Source organism: Podarcis gaigeae (genome assembly GCF_964106915.1).
Source record: "Podarcis gaigeae genome assembly, chromosome: 5".
NCBI classification, from domain to species: Eukaryota; Metazoa; Chordata; class Lepidosauria; order Squamata; family Lacertidae; genus Podarcis; species Podarcis gaigeae.
Window position 1 is genome coordinate 23,680,103 of NC_139681.1, and position 13,461 is coordinate 23,693,563.

Genomic DNA, 13,461 nt, shown 5'->3' on the forward strand with positions numbered 1-13,461 from the left:
GGGAGGGACTAGCCATTGTGATCTCATTCTGACACTGCTTGACTGAAGGGAAGAGAGTGGACATGGTGACATCATGCTGATGCTGCCAGCTCCAAGGACTGGCTATTGTGATCTCATGCTGAAGCTCCCCTTCAGTTGTTGTAGGCTGCCTCTCCAAAACCGGCCAAAAATGTTAGGGAATCATAGAATAGTTTGGGCTCAGTTTGATGGGGAAAGGTGATCAGAACTCACATGCAACTGCTATGGGATGCCAGACAATGACTGCCTCTGCCCACTGTTACTGCCAGCTTCAGGGACGCGGGTGGCACTGTGGTCTAAACCACTGAGGCTCTTGGGCTTGCTGATCAGAAGGTCAGCAGTTCGAATCCCCGCAATGGGGTGAGCTCCTGTGGCTCTGTCCCAGCTCCTGCCAATATAGCAGTTTGAAAGCATGCCAGCACAAGTAGATAAATAGGTACTGCTGTGGTGGGAAGGTAAACCGCATTTCCGTGCACTCTGGTTTCCGTCACGGTGTCCCGCTGTGCCAGAAGCGGTTTAGTCATGCTAGCCACATGACTCAGAAAGCTGTGTGTAGACAAACGTCCTCTTCCAATACTTGCATCAAAACACATCTGTCCTTCAAAATCTGAACTGCTCCAAATTTTATGATGCATTCTCCTCCTACAAAGATGGCATACATTAGGAGGGAGTGTGCACAAATATGTCTATGAACAACAATAATGTTTGACAATGTGTTTTATTAGGGGAAATTGCTAGCAAAAATGCATTAATTAGTGTGCATGAAAACCCCTTTTTTTGCAGACTTTTAAAAAATATGCAAACTGATGTGGAAATCGCTTTAACTCAACTGAAGACAGGGAAAACAAGAGACTGAGAGAGCTATTAAAACTGACATTCTTTGACCCCTATCAGGAGTGAGATATAAATGTCAGAATGAAGATTTTTACTGGAGACAACCACCAGAAAATAAGGACAGCTGGTGTGTAATCATCAAGTTCACTATCTGAAGAGCCTCCTTTCTCTCTCATTATTGCAAATGAGAAATGTGCAGCATGATCCTCTGTAAATTTCACAGAGTTCACCTGGACTTACTCTCAGAGCTGTAAGAGCCAGAGATGTCATGTTGGAGCTTCACGTTTGGAGCCCAAGGTAATGTTCTTTTTGTAAAAGAAGTTGTGGGGATTCCTAATTTTGTCTGGGGCTAGCTCCCATGCTGGAGAAAGGATTAGATCTCCCTCTCTGCAGATTCTGTTCAAATTGTGGCCTCCGCAGCTGCTTGCGCTCTCTCTCTCTTTCTCTCTCTCTCTCTCCCCCCTCTCACACATACAACACCTTTACACCAGGAGCTTCAAATGCGCAGCTTCAACAAAACATGGGATGGCCTGAACTGTGTTTAGAATTGCAGCCTAAGCTTACCATTCAGGCAGCAGTTGTGGAAACAGTTGCTCATGCCTTGAAGTATTTATGAAGACATCAATGACACCAGGAGATAGATGCATGAAAGAGAGGCATGAGGAACCATCTGTAACTGATAGTAGAACTATCCCCCTAAGTTTCACAGCTACGGTTGTCTTGACTTCACAGATTCCTTAAATTCTTTGTGAACTCTACCTGAACATTTGTCTGTTGTTGTCAGGAATACCTGGAGTATTATGAGGGACTTTCTAACAGCTTTATTGTGCTCTTCAGTTGGGAATAAACATTTTCCAATATTTTCTCAATGTATGTTCTTGTTCTCTTATTCTACATGTTAGGCAGATGTTAGGCGATGTCATTTCAGATTTAGGAGGAAAGGGACAAAGTCCCTTAATGAGGTTTTATATACTGAAGCTTAGCGCTCCAGTCCTAAATCTACATACATGGGAAGAGTATGGGCAAACTGATGAATTTCGATCTCCCCGTTTCTTGTTTCTCCAAGCTTAAACTCAGTTCTCCACATTTCCATATCAGCTTGTGATTTTTAAAAACACCATCATGAAAATTTGTCAGCATTTTAATTATTTTTTTCCCTAGTATCCACATTTGTATGCAACTTTGCCTAATATTTTTTGCAAAACCAAATCCCCACTTATATTGCATTTCTTGTATGTTATTTTTACTGATATGTGCATAGTTGTGCACAATGTACCTTAATGTAGGTATTTTTGCAAACATGGCTGGAGAACTGCAATGCAAAATTCAGAGAAGTGCAATTTTTTGAATGGCAGCTCTGTTTGGATTTGTGCATTGTTTTGGAAACAGAAAGTTTGTCTTTGTATATGAACGGAATTGAATTTCTCCCGATCCCTACCTGGGAATATGCCCCACTGAGTTCAATGGAGTTTATTTCTGAACAGACATGAGCAGCATTGCTGTACTAACACTCAATGGTAGGCCGTTGTGGCATTACTGTATGTATCCTGACAACCACCCAGATGTTGGAGGGCAAAAGTCTACAGAAGGCTGCCTGCTCTCCTTGTGTTCACTCCCTGAGGAAGTTCAAAACCTACTTGGGCAGTGTGTCCCCACTTTCACGTGTCTTGGAAGGGAAGCAAACACCTGGCAAGGGATCCAGTTCCTGCCTCATTCAGTGTAAGCTTTCTATACTATCCAACAAAGGGGATTTGAAGTTCACATAAAAAGCGGAGTGTTTTTAAAAAGCAATTAAAATAATTAAAGGCCATTTCAAAATGTTAGCAGCAGTGAATGCTGATACACACACACACATCCACACACGAGGCATCAGTCCTAAGCCCAGGTTGCAATTAGTGAAGCTTATTGTCAAAGAGAAAATGCATTTTATTTGAAACAGCGAGAATAATGTATTAAGGGGAATGCATAAATTGGATTACCACTCAGCTGTTGTGCTAAGGGAAAAACAGATGGCACTCATTCTGTCCATGTAACACAATTATTAAGGACTTTAATGGGCAGCCATATAAGTTTTAATAATTTTTTAATGAAATTTATAAGGCAGTATACCCATCAGAACTAAAATTTTCAGACAAGAAGACAGATCTATTCAATCAAAAGATTTTGCATTGCTTTTTAATCACCACAGAAAGCTGCAATTACAAGAAAATAATGTCTTTCTAAAAATGAAAAGATAATTCTCTCCGTCGGTCTTTCCCACTCTTCCTTCACAAGAAATACTCAACCCCATTAAGGCCTTAAATTCTAAGGAGCTTCTAAAAGAAGATGGATTCTCACTAAAACATTATGCATATTTTATGGCACTATTAACTTCCTCTTTAAGCTCTTTCACAGCAAGCTTTTTCTTTCTATAGAATATGCTGAATTTGAAAGAAGGAGAAAAAAACACCTTAAAAACCCAAACAACCTTTTTCCCCCTCATTACACAAATTGCAAAACAGTTTCGTGATTTATAGAACATGATGATAAGAGTTGGCAGCTGATACCAGTTCTTGGGCAAGAAATGAATATACAACACCAAGAGTGTGTACCCACATTTGCACATTTAATGCTTGATGCCTGCAGCATGCGGTGGAGGAGACTGTCACCATGGGTGAATCCTTCATCACAGATTTAACAAGTCAGAAATGGCCGAGTACCTGACGTCTCCTCAAATGCTAGCTTTGAATGGAGTCAACCCTATACATGGCTCCAATTTAAGCCCTGTTTCTACACATGGGGACGTGGGTGGCGCTGTGGGTTAAACCACAGAGCCTAGGACTTGCAGATTAGAAGGTCGGCAGTTCGAATCTGCATGACAGGGTGAGCTCCCATTGCTCAGTCCCTGCTCCTGCCAACCTAGCAGTTTGAAAGCACATCAAAGTGCAAGTAGATAAATAGGGACCGCTCCAGCGAGAAGGTAAATGGCGTTTCCGTGTGCTGCTCTGGTTTGCCAGAAGCGGCTTAGTCATGCTGGCCACATGACCTGGAAGCTGTACACCGGCTCCCTCGGTCAATAAAGCGAGATGAGCGTCGCAACCCCAGAGTCGGCCACAACTGGACCTAATGGTCAGAGGTCCCTTTACCTTTCTATGCATGCCCTCCCTCAAGGTCACCAGGCACACCTTCTCCAAACCTTCACATGTTTTGTGTGCAGGTCGAAAGGGGGCTTGCATGTTGGCCTTGCAAGCCGCATTCCACCTCATCAGGGTATTGTGAGGATGCTTGCATTCTGGGCAGAGCACACACGGGGACTTTCAGGGGTAGGGCAAACACAGGCTCAGCAGTTGATCACGCCATGGGGTGTTGATGCTCACCAGTTGGTCGTGCTGCTGCTGCTTACTAGGACAGGGAAGTCAGCAAGGTGGAAACACACCTGCAGAGCCAATCTTGAGCTCCTGCTGGTGTTTTTATGACACTGAGCTTGCTTGCCGCCACCACTGCTCTACATCCTGGCAAGCAGCAGCAAAACAACCAATCAGAGGTCAGGTGAGTGATGCTGCCTCAATATGCCATCTGCACACACACTATCCCACAACAAACTTTCTTGCTTGTGTGTCCAGGCTGAATGCCTGAAATTTTGATGTTGCAGTGATTAAGGGGCATGTCTGTCTGTCTGTCTGTCTAAACAAAAAAAAATTCCTTCCAGTAGCACCTTAAAGACCAACTAAGTCAGTTCTTGGTATGAGCTTTCGTGTGCTTGCACACTTCTTCAGATACACTGAAACAGAAGTTTCCAGACCCTTCTATATAGTGAGAAGGTGGGGAGGGGTATTACTCAGAAGGGTGGTGGGAATGGGTGGTTGGCAGATAGCTGTGATGAGCCTGTTGACGACTCTTAACGACTGCAATAGGTCTTACAGGGAGAAGCAAGGGGTGAAAAGGTGAAAAATGGCTTTGTCATGTATAATGAGATAAGAATCCAAGGTCTTTGTTCAGGCCAGGTTTCTCCATGGTTTTAAGTTTGGTGATAAGTTGTAATTCAGCAGCTTCTCTTTCCAGTCTATTTCTGAAATTCCTTTGTAGTAAAACAGCTACTTTGAGATCTTGTATAGAATGTCCTGGGAGATTGAAGTGTTCTCCTACTGGTTTCTCTGTCTTGTGATTCCTGATGTCCGATTTATGTCCGTTTATTATTTGTTAGACGATGAGCAATTAAATAGTCCCGAGATGGTATGTGTGATGTTGTTGGGGCCAGTAATGGTGTTGTCCGGGTGTATGTGGCAGCAAAGTTGGCATCTGGGTTTATTGCAGGCTCTGGTGCCAGTGTCCGTGTTAGGTCTGGTTGTAGTATTATTGTGGGTTAGGAGTTGTTTAAGACTGGGTGGCTGTCTGTAGGCAATGAAAGGTCTTCCTCCCAGAGCTTGAGAAAGAGAACTGTCATTCAGCTCCCAAGTTAAAACAGTACAACGTATCATCAGAGATCTACAACCTCTCCTGGACAATGACAGTTCTCTTTCTCAAGCTCTGGGAGGAAGACCTTTCATTGCCTACAGACAGCCACCCAGTCTTAAACAACTCCTAACCCACAATAATACTACAACCAGACCTAACACGGACACTGGCACCAGAGCCTGCAATAAACCCAGATGCCAACTTTGCTGCCACATACTCCCAGACAACACCATTACTGGCCCCAACAACATCACACATACCATCTCGGGACTATTTAATTGCTCATCGTCTAACATTGTGTATGCCATCAAATGCCAACAGTGTCCTTCAGCTCTCTATATTGGACAAACAGGCCAGACCTTATGCCAAAGAATAAACGGACATAAATCGGACATCAGGAATCACAAGACAGAGAAACCAGTAGGAGAACACTTCAATCTCCCAGGACATTCTATACAAGATCTCAAAGTAGCTGTTTTACTACAAAGGAATTTCAGAAATAGACTGGAAAGAGAAGCTGCTGAATTACAACTTATCACCAAACTTAAAACCATGGAGAAACCTGGCCTGAACAAAGACCTTGGATTCTTATCTCATTATACATGACAAAGCCATTTTTCACCTTTTCACCCCTTGCTTCTCCCTGTAAGACCTATTGCAGTCGTTAAGAGTCGCCAACAGGCTCATCACAGCTATCTGCCAACCACCCATTCCCACCACCCTTCTGAGTAATACCCCTCCCCACCTTCTCACTATATAGAAGGGTCTGGAAACTTCTGTTTCAGTGTATCTGAAGAAGTGTGCATGCACACGAAAGCTCATACCAAAAACTGACTTAGTTGGTCTTTAAGGTGCTACTGGAAGGAATTTTTTTTTGTTTTGACTATGGCAGACCAACACGGCTACCTATCTGTGTCTGTCTGTCTGTCTGTCTGTCTGTCTGTCTGTCTGTCTATCTATCTATCTATCTATCTATCTATCTATCTATCTAATCTCCCAGTGAAAATAGGAATGTGGTGGAATGTGGCAATGCCGGAGCAGTGTGAAACACAACAGGCAGTCTCATCTGCGGGAAGGTGCTTTCAACTTACAGGAAACTTCTAATTTATCTCTCACGGCACACTTGCTGTTCTCTTTCAGCACATAGTTTAGGAATCACTGCTTTAGAAGATCTCAGTTTTTGATAGCTCAAGCTATTTGGTGCAAGTCACCGAGACTTTAAAAAGTTTAAGGTCTCTTGCTTGAGGCTCGGGGGCACTCACCAAACTTGGCTGGCAGAGCAAACTTCTCTGCAAATCTTCGGCTAATAATGAGTTTTCTTTGTAGGCACTGCTGCAGCTGAGAAACTGTTTTGTTCCTGTAGGGCAGGTTGTAAGGAGAAAGCACACAGGGAGGGGGGGGGGATACAGAGATTCATTAGCAAGTATTTTCAGTGTGTTATCTCTCTGAGCTGTGGTGATCCTATTATCTGGCCATGATTATTCCTATACTTCTTCCAAAGACAAAGACAGAGGAGATGTACAGTGGGGTTTTAATTGGCCGTAACCTTACGTGAAGAGTCTTAGGAACATAGATTGGCAAAATCTGCCTTTAATGTGAATCAGAATTAAGTCTAAATACCTAATGCTTCTCAGGGCTGCATTAGGTAGGGTGAAGTGGCAGACTTCGGGGTTCAAATAAAGCAAATTTTCATTTATTTGCTTTACAAGTGGGCCATACAAGAAAATGCTGCTTTGTGAAGTGTTCCTCCTCCAGGTGCCAGCCATGCCTTCCTCCCAGGATACTCCACTCCACTCCATTTTCTCTTCTGCCTCCCAATTTTCTATCCCACAACAGTAAATCAGAATTGGGTGCCTATTGAACATACACATTCCATGTTGGCTGTTTGGGTATTTTCCTTCTTTAGGGGTTTTTCCTCCCTAAGATGCTCCCCCCCCCCAAGTTCTTCAAAGCTTGGGATTCTCCCAACATACTGCTATCTCCCCCTTGTGCATGGATGGTGCAATTGGTATATAGCACATTTTCAAGGATCCAAGCTTGGGCTTATTGGGGTCAGGAGAACTCTGGGCTGCCATGGATTGGGCCGGGCTGCCTGGAGCTGCTAACAGGGACTGGGTTGGAAAGCTGCAGAGGTCTGTTTTACTGGTGTATTCCCCACTAAGGTCGAATCCTGCAGGCTCACAAGTGTCTTCCCCATTCACTTGCAAAGCAGCAGCCAGCATAGTGAACCCTCTTTCTCTTAGTGAGGTGCAGGGCGAAGGAGATGCAGCTGCATTTAAACATTAGCTGCACCCCTAAATTGATTTGGGGCAAGATCAGGGGGGCTGTGCACAGCCTTAGCTTTTATACTACTGCTTTACTCTTTTTCTGTTGTATATTTATTCTAATGAGACTGTTAACTGCTTTCTGCTGTATATCACTTAGATACATTCATAATTTTTTTAAAAAAATAAATAAACGAGCCAAGTGGTCAGACTGAGTCAGACAACTGGTGCAGTTAGTTCAGTATTGTCTGTACTGACTGCCAGTCCCTTATAAAATGTGCTGGGAAGGGAGGTTATTGGGTTGTTTTTGTTTTTATTATGTATTTTTTGTTTCTATATTGTGGTTTTATGTTCCAAATGCCCTGAGACCTGTTGGTAAAGGGTGGTACACAAATATCATCACCATCGCCATCATCTCTCCAAAGTTTCAAGCAGGGTTCTTTCCTAGCCTACTTGCAGATGCTGGGTGTTGAAACTCTTCTGTATGAGACAATGGCCACAAGAGTTCTGGCAGCACAAGGATGGAGGACTGAAGAAACCCCAATTAAAGAATCATGGCAAGAAAAATTGACGGACTATGCAGAACTGGCAAAACTGACATATAAACTACAGGACAAGGATAACTGTGACTTTAAGGATGAATGGGAACGCTTTACAAAGTATCTGAAGATGCAACAAAGCGAACTGGACTCCTTGGCAGGTTTTGAATAAACATTCACAAACTTTTTATTGATAATAATCAGCCAAATAGTTTGAGGATCTATACAACTTTGCAACATGCAGAAAACAGCATTCTCAGAGAAACCAAAGACTGGAACTGAGGGAAGTCGGGGTGGGGTGGGGATGGGTGGGTTTTGTGTGGGAGGGGGGGGGAAGGAAAAATGGGGGGGATGATATGTTTTTGGATAATATGAATTTTAAAAAATGCATGGTAAAAAAAAATAGAAACTCTTCTGCAAGCAAAGCAGATACTCTATACCACTGAGCAATGGCTTGAGATGTGAAGGTGTGAAAAAAACACACACCCAAAATTGGGGGGGGGGGATTCCCAGTGTTTCTCCCTCCTGAGGCCTTCACATATCAAGCTATGGCCCTTCCCATCTTGGCAAACTAACGGCCAGCACAGATGTGAGCAGACTGAAAGCAAACAACAAAGAATTTCCTTCCCAGTGGTGTTAAAATGGTGCCACTCTCAAAATAACTACAATTTAATCAGTCCAATACAGTGGTACCTCTGGTTTCAAACTTAATTCATTCCGGAGGTCCATTCTTAACCTGAAACCGTTCTTAAACTGAGGTACCACTTTAGCTAATGGGGCTTCCTGCTGCTGCCGCCGCGAAATTTCTGTTCTCATGCTGAGGTAAAGTTCTTAACCCAGTTAAAGTTCCGGGTTAGCGGAGTCTGTAACTCGAAGTGTTTGCAACCAGAGGTGTTTGTAACCCAAGGTACCACTGTACAATGATGGCAAGTTGACTTTATTTCCCTTTCTGTCCCAAAAGATGCCATCTCTTTGCAGCCGTGGTTCAATAACTATCCAAAGCAAAACCTGTGCTGTGATGGCAACAAAGTGAGCACAGGGTTAACTTGTTTAAGTATTTTCTCCACCAAAAGCTTGTCTCTCTCTTGGGACTCTTTGCTGTGCTTCGGTTCCAAGTATGAACACACACACACATCATTCCTCTTCACCCATGGGGCAGGGGAAATACAATCAGGTTATCTAGGCTTGTATTGATCAGACAGCTCTATGCTGCTTATTGATGAAATCTTACCATCAGCCTGACACCCAGATCATGAGATGCTCTGGTGAACTTAGACAGATAGCCTTCTGATGGGTGCCTGGACAGGGCTTGCAAAAGGGATTATCCCCAGATGAGCTCTGTTCTGACTTGAGCTTTACTAGAGGGTAGTATGAAACATTAACTAGACTGAGCACAAGAATAAATTCCCTCATGGTTGACGAAGAGACTGGGAGAAAATTTCTTCTTCTTCTCACATTAAACTTTCTGAAAAGATGCACCTTTTTTGGGTGGTGGGGTGGGGGAACGTAAGATTTCTCAAAATCACTCTCATATAATGTGGCCTTATCCATGATTAATATGCAACAGCAAAAAAATAAAAAGAGAAGATAGTATTTAATAGCCACCCCTTCTTGTATTGTCAATTTAGGCATGCAGGTACATTATCAGAAGTCATTAAGCAGAACACAGGATGCTGACTCATGCTGAGTCATTACACTGGTTTTGCTAGAACAGTACTATCTATGCTGACAGACAAGAGCTTTCCAGAGTTCTAGAAAGGAATCTCTCTGCCCCATCTTGAGATGCCTAGGGTTGAATTTGAGATGTTGCATGCAAAGCATGCACTGTCCTACTTGAGCTCTACATCCTCCCTTAAGTGGCTTCTTAGCACCTGATGACTCAACTGAATATGTGCTCTGACTCCACTAACAAAAATTTCTGTGCAAGGATTGGAGGTTATAAGAAAGTTCTATACATTATGTATTGGTCTAAGATATCCGTTTAACATGCAAACCAGTTCTTAACTATGTGCGAACCAACCCTCGATGACTCATAGCTGCATGTGTGAACTGATTCCATTAAACAGGATTTTAAAAGTCAGCAATGTTGTGAGTACAGTGGTGCCCCGCAAGACGAATGCTTTGCAAGACGAAAAACCCGCAAGACAAAAGGGTTTTTCGGTTTTTGCGTCACTTCGCTAGACGATTTTCCCTATGGGCTTGCTTCGCAAGAAGAAAGTCCATAGGGAAATCTCCAGGGACCTCTTTTAAATGCTGGCAGTGGGGAGCAAAGCCTTCCCCCCCCCCGGCCTTCAGAAGAGGTCCAGGAAGGCCGGCGGGGGCCGAAAGGCTTTGCTCCCCACCGCCAGCATTTTAAAAGCGGTCCGGGATAGCAGGGAAGCGCTTCCCGCTATCCCGGACGGCTTTTGAAGGCAGACGGGGGGAGCAAAAACTTTTGCCCCCCGCCGGCCTTCAGAAGAGGTCCTGGACCTCTTCTGAAGGCCGGCGGGGGGGCGAAAGTCTTTGCTCGCCCCTGCCTGCCTTCCCGGGAGAGCGGAGAAACGCGCTGCGATTCTCCGCTCTCCCGGACGGCTTTTGAAGGCAGGCGGGGGGGAGCAAAGACTTTCGCCCCCCGCCGGCCTTCAGAAGAGGTCAGGGGACCTATGGGGAACCGTGCTTCGCAAGACGAAAAACTCGCAAGACGAAAAGACTTGCGGAACGAATTAATTTCGTCTTGCGAGGCACCACTGTACATCAGTGGGGTTTGATCTGTAGCAATTCATTGGTAGGACTCGAACAAATGGCTTCAAGATTCCAAATAAACATTTGGAAAAGCTTTCTGACAGTAAGAGCTGTTCAGCAGTGGAACAGACTACCATGAGAGGTGGTGAACTCTCCTTCCTTGGAGGTTTTTAAACTGATGTAGGACGGCCATCTGTTTCGGATGCTTTAGTTGAAATTCCTGCGTTGAAGGGGGATGGACTAGATGATTCTATGATTGTAATCTGGGCAAATATTGACCCAGATTGGATCAATGATCCACTTCAGAATCTGCATTTCAGAGGGTTGTGCACTGCCCCTTGGTCTGAGGGTTGTGCACTGCCTCTGAGCCAACAAAGTTTTCCTTTTAAACCTATATCTGAAGGAGCGCCTCCACCCCCATCGTTCTACCCAGACACCGAGGTCCAGCGCCGAGGGCCTTCTGTCGGTTCCCTCACTGCGAGAAGCCAAGTTACAGGGAACCAGGCAGAGGGCCTTCTCGGTAGTGGCACCCACCATGTGGAATGCCCTCCCATGAGATGTCAAAGAGGAGAACAACTACCAGACTTTTAGAAGACATATGAAGGCAGCCCTCTTTAGGGAAGCTTTTAATGTTTGATGCATTACTGTATTTTAATATTTTGTTGGAAGCTGCCCAGAGTGGCTGGGGAAGCCCAGCCAGATGGGTGGGGTATAAATACATTTATTATTATTATTATTATTATTATTATTATTATTATTATTATGTGCCTCCATTCTCCCCACAGAGCTCCTTGCTGCCATGTGCCTAGATTGAACATAGAGCAAGCCCCCCTGGGAGCAACAAAGCTTGGTGATAATGCATTGCTCCCTGGGGGAATTTGACAGAAGAAACATGGCTGCCCCCTCATAAACACTGCTAAATAGGCACCATCAGCATAATTTTGTATAACTCCTGACTTGGGTTATTTATTTGGCACCCATAAGTGACATTCTGTTTCTGTTTTTAAAACAGTTACGTAAGTTGTGAATGATTGTTTCACTGTACTGGTAACTCCATTTGTTTGCTTATTGCGACTAGACCTTGGCTAGGCATGATGATTGTGGCTAGATGCAGATAGCATCACAAAATCACGGGCCATTATATTAGAGCAAGAACATTAATACACCCAGTCCCTAGGCTGCCTTCATTTCCATATAAATGCAGAGCATTATGGTCGGCTGTACACCTTGAACACATGCAAAAAATGAATAGGAAAGCCATTTTCCCATCAGTTATTTTTCTATTTTGATTTAGTAACTTAACTTAACAGTCTTCTTTGTGAAATGATCAATGTTCCACCATGTCACCTTGCTGCGTACAAGGGAGCTGCAAATCCTCAGCAATTTGGGTGGGGGGTTTGGGGGTTTTTTGTTTTTGTTTCCCACAATTTGATTACATGTACAAGACCTCGGGCTAAATGGAAAATCCAAAAGTCTAAAAGCTTTAGAGGCAGGTGAGAGGAGCTAGGAAAGACTGCTGAAATAATGCAGAAGATGATCTGACATAACAACATTTAGCATCAGGATCAAGGCACTTCATCTACTGGCCTTGACTGCAGTCCAAACTTGACTTCTCTCTGAGATAAGTCAGAAGAAAGGCCTCTCAGACAGTCATGTCTTCTTAGAAGATCAGGCACTGTGGTCGGACCACCTCTAATCCAGCCACCCACCAAAATCATGATTTGTGCCCACAGTACTTTTCAGATTCAAATCTTAAAATTTATGCTCTCTCTCTCCCTCTCACTCTCTCTCCCTCCCCCTCCCTCCCTCTCTTTCTTTCTCTCTGCAAGCATGCACAACATTTTAATTCTGAAAAGGTTTTAGTGTGGTTTTGTGCACTGTGTCATGGAAAAAGCAGCACTGAAAAGAAAAAGGAAACAGAAATACTAAATAAAATAGAAGAGGATAGAGAGCTACTGGCTGCACAACAACTGCTTCGTGTGTGTTCTTGGATGCAAGTGGTTAAATGCTTTGACACTTTATAAATTAGAACAGGGGCAGCATAACACAATGTTATAAGATGTTAATAACTCAGATATGGAGAAATCATTGCACAAACCTTGGATTGTCTTCAAGAAAACATTGAATAAATTTTATTGATAGATCATTTAAAATTAGTTCTTTCAAGCTACAACCTGATTTGGATGTGTGAGTGAGTGTGTATGTTACTACAGATATATAAGCTTTCATACCTGAATCTTATGAGTACAATTTTACATTTAAAAATTAATTACTCAGTACAATCTTTTAAAAAATTATAATAGTACATAATTATTTAACTCATGAACTCAATGCTAAATTCTAAACTAAATTAATTTTTAGGTTAATTTATTACCTTAATTTCATTTAAGATTATTATATTTCACCGCTGACACTTTAATTATATTTTACTATCCTTATGATACATTTGCATTCATTTCTAACAATTTAGAATACCAATTTTGTTTTGTTTTTAATTTTGTTTTTTTAAGCCAATTGTGCATTTAAATATTAGTCACATATTTACTGGATGCAAAGTTTCTTGATTTTTTTTTTAATATAAGCATTAGGGTCACCAAGGGCTAGGTTTCATCATAAACCATCCATAAATATTTCTTTTCTTTTATTTTATT

At 43.0% G+C, this 13,461-nt stretch overlaps 1 long non-coding RNA gene across 1 annotated transcript in view; it reads right to left on the reverse strand.

The window, feature by feature from the left end:
- The window catches only part of LOC310845479, a 485,939-nt gene that overhangs the window by 287,031 nt on the left and 185,447 nt on the right, over positions 1-13,461 (reverse strand). The gene's annotated exons all lie outside the window — the stretch shown is intronic.